Source organism: Gossypium raimondii, chromosome 3 (assembly GCF_025698545.1).
Source record: "Gossypium raimondii isolate GPD5lz chromosome 3, ASM2569854v1, whole genome shotgun sequence".
Classification (NCBI taxonomy): domain Eukaryota; kingdom Viridiplantae; phylum Streptophyta; class Magnoliopsida; order Malvales; family Malvaceae; genus Gossypium; species Gossypium raimondii.
The window spans coordinates 43,296,941-43,304,286 of record NC_068567.1 but is presented as its reverse complement, the minus strand read 5'-3'; positions in this window follow the sequence as shown (position 1 = coordinate 43,304,286).

Sequence of the window (7,346 nt, the reverse complement as noted above, 5' to 3'; positions counted from 1 at the left end):
ATGATTTGATTTAAGCATTTTAATACAATTTTTTTAGTTTTGGCCTTCCCAAAATTTAAAATCTTATCTTGGCCCCTTAAACAAAATTTTGACTTCACCCTAATAAATATATATTAATATTAATATTTATTGATTTTTGGAAGTTTTTACTTAAAACAAATAGTTAGAAATCCTTAATTTACATCAAATTTGACATGTATGATCTATATGAATGAAATATAAATTGTGATGGTCAAATCGTTAAAATTTTAAGGATAAACTACACCAAATATAATTGAACTTTGGTAATTCATTTTTGCCACTGAACTTTTGAAACTTACAAAGATATCACTAACATTATCGCATTATTACAAAAATGCCACTCAATCGTTTATTGTTGTTGTTAGGTAACGTTCATGGCATGGCACGTTAAATTTGCCACGTCTTTAATTTTTTAATATTAAAATGTTTATTTTCTTTTTTTTCCTCTCTTTTTCTTTTATTTATTTTTTCATCTTATTTCCTTTCTGAGAAAACCCTAGTCGTTACCAATTCTATCACCATCGATGGCTTCCTTGGATACCAAACCTATCGTTAGATCTCCCAAAGTTGTTCCTTAATTTCGATAAGTCTAATCTCAACCCTTTCGCTCCTTCCATAAACATAAACACAAACCCAAACTCAACTCACCGAAGATGATGATGGTTAAATCGAGAGGAATAGATTAATTTATCAGAATTATTAGCAAATTAATATCTCTCCATTCATCAGTAGTGACCTATCATGTGTTTTAGATTTTTTTCCCTTCCTTTCAGATAATGTGTATATATGTGTATACACAAACATATATAGCAATTATAAATGATGGTATATTGATTTTCTAAGCTAACTTTACTTATGACAATAGAGACAGAGCTAGAATTGGTGTTCATGGACAAGAATAACAACCAAAAATCAATCATTAAACAAAAAAATTGTTTATAGTAGGATGAAAATGCTTGAACAAAATTATTATCTCAAAATTATGTATACACATATAAGTTGTATATATAAATAAATATACATAGACGTTTAGGGTGGGGGTAATACAAGGTAATCATACATGCAGTAAACCACGAGATGGATGTCATAGCTATCTACAGTAACAGAAAATTAACAATGGGAAATACAAACTCCAACAACACTGTCTAATAAATCTCATGCACGAATAGTCGTCGAAATTGAGGTCAGGACAATAAGGAGAAGTGGCGCCATTATTCTTTCTAGAGCTACTACTTACACCTCTTGGATTGCTTAGTGATGTCTCGGTGGCTGGTGGAGGAATGGTAGGCGATGGGGATGGAAGAACCCATGATGATGAGTTATCAGTTTGGTTATCTCCTTGGCTGAGCATGGTAAAGCTGGAACAATTCCCCATTTCAGTGTTTTCATTATTCAACGATGTTTGGAAACTGAAAGGGACTTGTGGATCTAGCAAGTGAGGTAACAGAGTGCGATGGTGGATTTGTTGAGAAGTAGTATTTACTGGAGAAAATTGGGATGAATTTGGAATGACTAGGTTGTCTTTTACATGAGCTAAAATTGGTGAACTTAATAAGTTGATAGCTACGATGTCTGCAATTCCACGGCGGAGTTGTTTATGTTTCTGGAAGGAGTGAAAGGGTTGCGGCTAGGCTTATCGGAATCACGAGACAACCTTGGGAGATTCACTGGCTGGTTTGGTGTCCGGAGAAGCCATGGACAGTGGTGAAACCGGTGGCACATTTAAATATTAAAGAAAATAAATAAAATAAATAAAATAGACAATAAATGTTTTAATATTAAAGAAGAAAAAACAATATTTTTTTAAAACACGTGGCACATTTAGACGTACCTTACCAAATAACGACAGTAATAAGTTTCAAAAAATTGGTGGAAAAAATGAAAAATTAACCAAAGTTCAATCGCATCTGGTTCAATTTAACAAAATAATAATCATACAAAAGATACTTAAGGTGTAAAATATTTTAGTTTTACATTAACGTAAGTGTATCCCTTCACATAGTATATAACTATTACTAAAACTATTAATACACATATATAACTATTACTATATTATAGATTATAATAAAAGATATAGTATTACATAATATTATAATGTTTAATCATTTTTTATACTCTATATGATACCACTAAGGGCTAGTTTGACAATACTTTGGAAAAGTGCTGTGGAAAAGTGCTATTGAAAAGTGCTTTTGAAAAGTTTGGTTTAAAATTTGAGTGTTTAGCAGTACTGTCAACAAGTGCTTTTGAGAAATAAAATGTCCATTTTAGACATATTATTATCAAGTAACAAATATGCATTTAAATAATATTTAAATTAGTTAATATCATTATATTTTAGTAAGAATATAAAAAAATTATTACAACTTGTTGTTAATATTTTAATATATGAAATATAAATTTTAAATATTTTAAGCAATAAATATTAATTATTTATAAAATTTAATTAGAATATATAAACTATATTTTAAATATTTAAATATAACCATTAAATATTTGTAATTAGTATTTTAAAAATATTTTTTTTATTTTTAATTAATAATTTTAACAAATTTGTAATTAAACACCAAGAAAAGAAAAGGAAAGTACTAGGTTATTAGAGGGGTGAAAAAGTAATTTAAGCACCAAAAGTGCTTTTGGGAGAGGAAAAGCTAACATTAAAGCTAAAATTTTTAGCTTTTCCTTTTCAGAAGTGTTTTTGAAGCTAAAATTTTCAGCCAAAAGCAGCTTGTTCTGCACAGCTTTTCTTCCAAAAGTGCTTTTGGAGTCAGAAGTGCTTTTTTTAAGCAATGAAGAACTGACCCTAAATGTAACATCCTGTTACCTGATCCGATCGCCAGATTCGAGTTACAAAGTGTCACATTCATTGTCGGAGCAACTACGGTCAACTACATTCAATTTATACTATTAAATGATCAATTTCAACTTAATCATGCATACCATACAATATACAACAGTTTCTAGGCCTTATACAACCTTCCAAAAGCTCTAAAACTAACTTGAGGTCGAAATAAGACCAAATTGTAAGAATTCAAATCATCGGGTTGACGTTGCGACGTTAGGGAATTTCTCGTCGCAACGCAACATACTGAGTAGGTTTCTTTGCAATGAACCAAACCCGACGTCGTGTTGTGGAATGGCAACATGGTCTCATCGTGATGGTAGAATTTGATGTCGCAACTTGACATATTGACTTCAAATGGTCAAGTTTTGTTACCTGTTTGCAAACACCTAAAACTTTTCAATTTTAATTACAAATATAATTTCAACAAAATCTCAGTACCTAATGAATTCCACTAAATATATAGTATCATTTATACTATTGGAAGATTGAATTTAAAAAATGCAGCGGAAAATAGGTTTAAGGGAAAACTAGAGTTTTAAATTTTTTTTCCAAAATAAGAACTTGATTGTGTTATCTAAAGTAATAAACACTCAATCAAAATTAGTACATTTTTTTATTCGTCTAGGATGAACGCTTCAACTGAGTAGTCTTCTCCGCTATCCTCAAGCTCAAGTTTGCTAAGTATGGGTTTACTTTGAATAAAAAAAAAAAAATTCACAAAGTTACTAGTGGGTCAATTTCACAATTTCTCTAAACTTCTAGGGTCAAGTGGTAAATAACAAAAAAATATCTCTAGAAATTTTCTGGAATAATTTCTTTAGAGATTTTTCTCTCTACAATTTTTCTTAAATTCAAGTGTGTGAAAATAATGACTTAGTCTTTCTTTATACAGGGAGAGTTTAGAGAGAGTTCAACGAGGATTAGAATTACTCACATTAATATTAAATTAATAAAATAATATCAAGATAAATATATTAAAATAAATATTTAAAAAAGTTAATTTGAAATTAAGTTACCCGGTAGAGTCCAACTAGGAGTATAATTCTTCCACTGCTTTACCGCTAATAAACCGCCGCCGCCGACCACCTTTCAGTTGTCGGATCATTGCCGTCATGCCCGATGGTGCCATTGCTTACGCAACTTCCCCCAGCACCTCGAACCGTCGCTGTTTTTTCCTGAATACTCCTCGTCGACTCAATGCCTCCTCGCAAGGCTACTGGTGTCGTGGTTGGGACAGGGCTGGCCATTTGAACGGTTGGCCCCACACCTAGCCTCCCATTTTTCCCGATCAACAGGTGCTTGCCCAGGCCGGTCGTTCATACGACCAATTGCAAGGGGTGCAACACCCCTCGGTAAGGCGTTTGCACGCTTGGTTGTTTCCAATGGGGTTGGTCGAAACCCCTAGTAGGTTGTTTGAACAACTTATTCCCATGGCAGGTGCACCATCAGTTAGGCATTTGCATGCCTTGGCGTGACAGCCGATTCAGCTATTGTGAGTTCAGTTCGAGCCAGTGACGGCCTGACCAGTATGGTCCAGTAATCGGTTTGACTGTCAGCCCAATTTCATACATCGGGCCTGATTCAACCAATTTTTGGTCTCGATCTTGGTTTTTGGTTCTCAGATCTAACAGTGTGTTTGGTTCAGTGTATTAGCTAATCTATTACGCCCCGATTACGCACCTATTACATTACGCTCCTATTCCGGCGTTTGGTTCTCTGTAATAGATATTACGCGCGTAATACAATCCCGACCTAATCCCTAAATTCCCTGCTTTTCTAATCCCTTCCCAAATCGCGTATTACACATTACGTCCGGCTTCCCTCCCCAACTCTCTGTTTTACCCTCCCTCCCTACCCGACCCTCTTCTCTTCTGTCCTCATAATTTCTCCTCGTCTGCCTTTACCGATTTTCTCTGTCGATCATTTTTTCCCTTTCATTTGTTGCAGCACGTTTGAAAGCCACTACTTCATTAGGTTCTCTCGGTCTCGGCGTGAGGTATGGATGAACTTTTCATTTTAGTTTTTTGTCTTTGCCTTGGATTGTGGGTGCTTTGCATGCTGATTTGCTTGTCTTTTCTGAAGCATGACTAGAGAGGGTTATAAATCATCATCTTCATTGCATGAGAAGCATCGGTTGTTTATTTCTGATAGTTGAATTGATTGTTTATTTTAAAAATTTTTTTAATTGAATAATCATGATAAAGTTGGAGATATTATGAGCAGTAATATGTATATATTAATGATAATAGGATGTGAGTTATGAAATCTGTTCTATTGAAATAATTTCTGTTTAAAAGAAAATCCGACACCCCCACCCTTAAGAAATTGTGCAGTGCGGTGCTTCTCTACTGTTAAATACAATAAAACTGCATTTCTCCATCCCCAGTCTTTTTCCTTCTCAATAAACCCCAGCTCTAAGGAAAACTTTGGTCTTACCTATCTGCCATGCAAGTTGTGTTAAACAAAGAGTAGTAAACAAATTACAAACCCACTGATAAATGAACACTGATTGTTGTGTATGAATGATCACACAAAATCTTTAATCATGGAGCATAAAAAATATGTTCTAATAACATACTGGCAAAGGTATTGTCCAATGCAGGACTTTCATTTGATTTTACGATAAAGCTGAGAATAGATGATGTTCTAATATCTGATCTATGATTTGAATGTTGTTTTCATTCTTTCATGCTATTCGAGCAAGTATTGTTCTCAATTTGACGGCTTACTATCTTTAAATGCTTCGACAAGATCATCAATCGATTAATCAAATTTCGCAAGATAAAAAGCGTATTTAGTTTCGATTTTCTTACCGAAAGCTTCAGAGACCTTTCTCTCTAGGCTTGGATATTTTTGTTTTGTTTGGGTTAAGGGTGTAAACCATGATGGATGATATGACTGTATATTTTCCGTGTTATGGTGGAGATTATGTTTCTCGGACTAATGCCGATATGCATTTTTGTTAAACTATCTCTTGGGAAAAAATGATTTGTGTGGTCCAATGCAGATAGAAGGGAATAATGCGAATGCCAATGATGCAATCATGCTCGACAAGGATGGTTATGTATCTGAAACAAATGCCACAAACATTGTAAGACTAGGATTTCCCCCTAATAGCTTAGATCTATATAGGAATTGGGGGTTTGGGGAACATTAAGACTGAGTATTGTATCGATATGCATCAATAATCTTCATCTTTGTTCTTGGTTATTTTCCGTTGTTTTTACCAAAAATGGAAAACTGTGAAAATACCGCAGTTTGCCATTCATCTCGATAACTGATAACATTGATGGTGTGGAATGTTCAAATGCATTTAGTTGGTTATAGAAGGAAAAGCTTTTTTTCTAATGCATATGCTTTGAAAGTTGAAAATCTCTAACTGAAACATTCTTATGTTTTACGTTGCAGTTCTTGGTCAAGAAAGGCTGTGTTTTAACCCCTCATGTTGGTTATTGTCTTCATAGGATTACTCGAGCAACTGTAAGTTTCTTAAACATTCATTTGAGCTGTAATTTATATTTAGGCTCGTAAATATCAGAACTTCCTGGTCTCAAGCAGACAATTTTGTCATGAGAATTTCAACTATTTCATTTGTACTTTTATATTGTATCATTGGCACTGATATGCCTTTCATGCCGTTTGGATTGCAGATTATGGAGCTTGTTGTAAAGGAAAAATTTGAGCTAATGGAACGAAGAATTAGCTTGTCTGAGTTCCATGCAGCAGATGAGGTATCATGTTGTTTTTCTATCGAAAGCATTTATATGGAATACTTCTGAAATTCTAAAGTAACTGCATATAATTGATGAAGTTCCTTTGAACCATATGAAAAGGCCTTATTTGCTTCTATCCTATGTTATATTTTAAAGTTCATTGTCACGAGACAAGTGTTAATTATGGTAGCTAGCCCAGTAACCTTCATATATATATTTTTCTGAGTTAGTAACCTTCATATCAAATAGAAGATGTTCGGGTTGTTTCTATTAATCATATTGTTCATGCTTCTTTCAGTGAGTCCCAGTTACTTCTCTTTTAGAGTTTGATTTAATAGCAGGGCAGCAATTTCCACTGTTGGTTATATTTTGTTTGGTTCCTGTTGTTGTTGCATTTGTACAAAATATTATCCAGTCCAAGAAAGGGATTTCCCCCCTTAACTTCTTAAAATCCAAACATTAAATCTAGAAAGATTTGATATTGAATTGCATAAGCAATTGCTGTTATTGTTCTTGGATTTCTTCATACATTTTTGTCTCACAATTTATGCCAACAAGTATATACAACAAGTCTATTTAACAAGTCCTTCCAAACACATTTTGTAATGGTGGGATCTTGTGCACATCTTGTAATGGTAAACTCTTCATGGACTTAGTCTCACATCGAGAAGCTTTGGGGTATTCCTAAGTGCAGTAAGCGAGTTTATCCACCTTGTGATACTTCAGGACTTTAGGTTTTGTTTCTCGTTATTCATCACCAATCATAG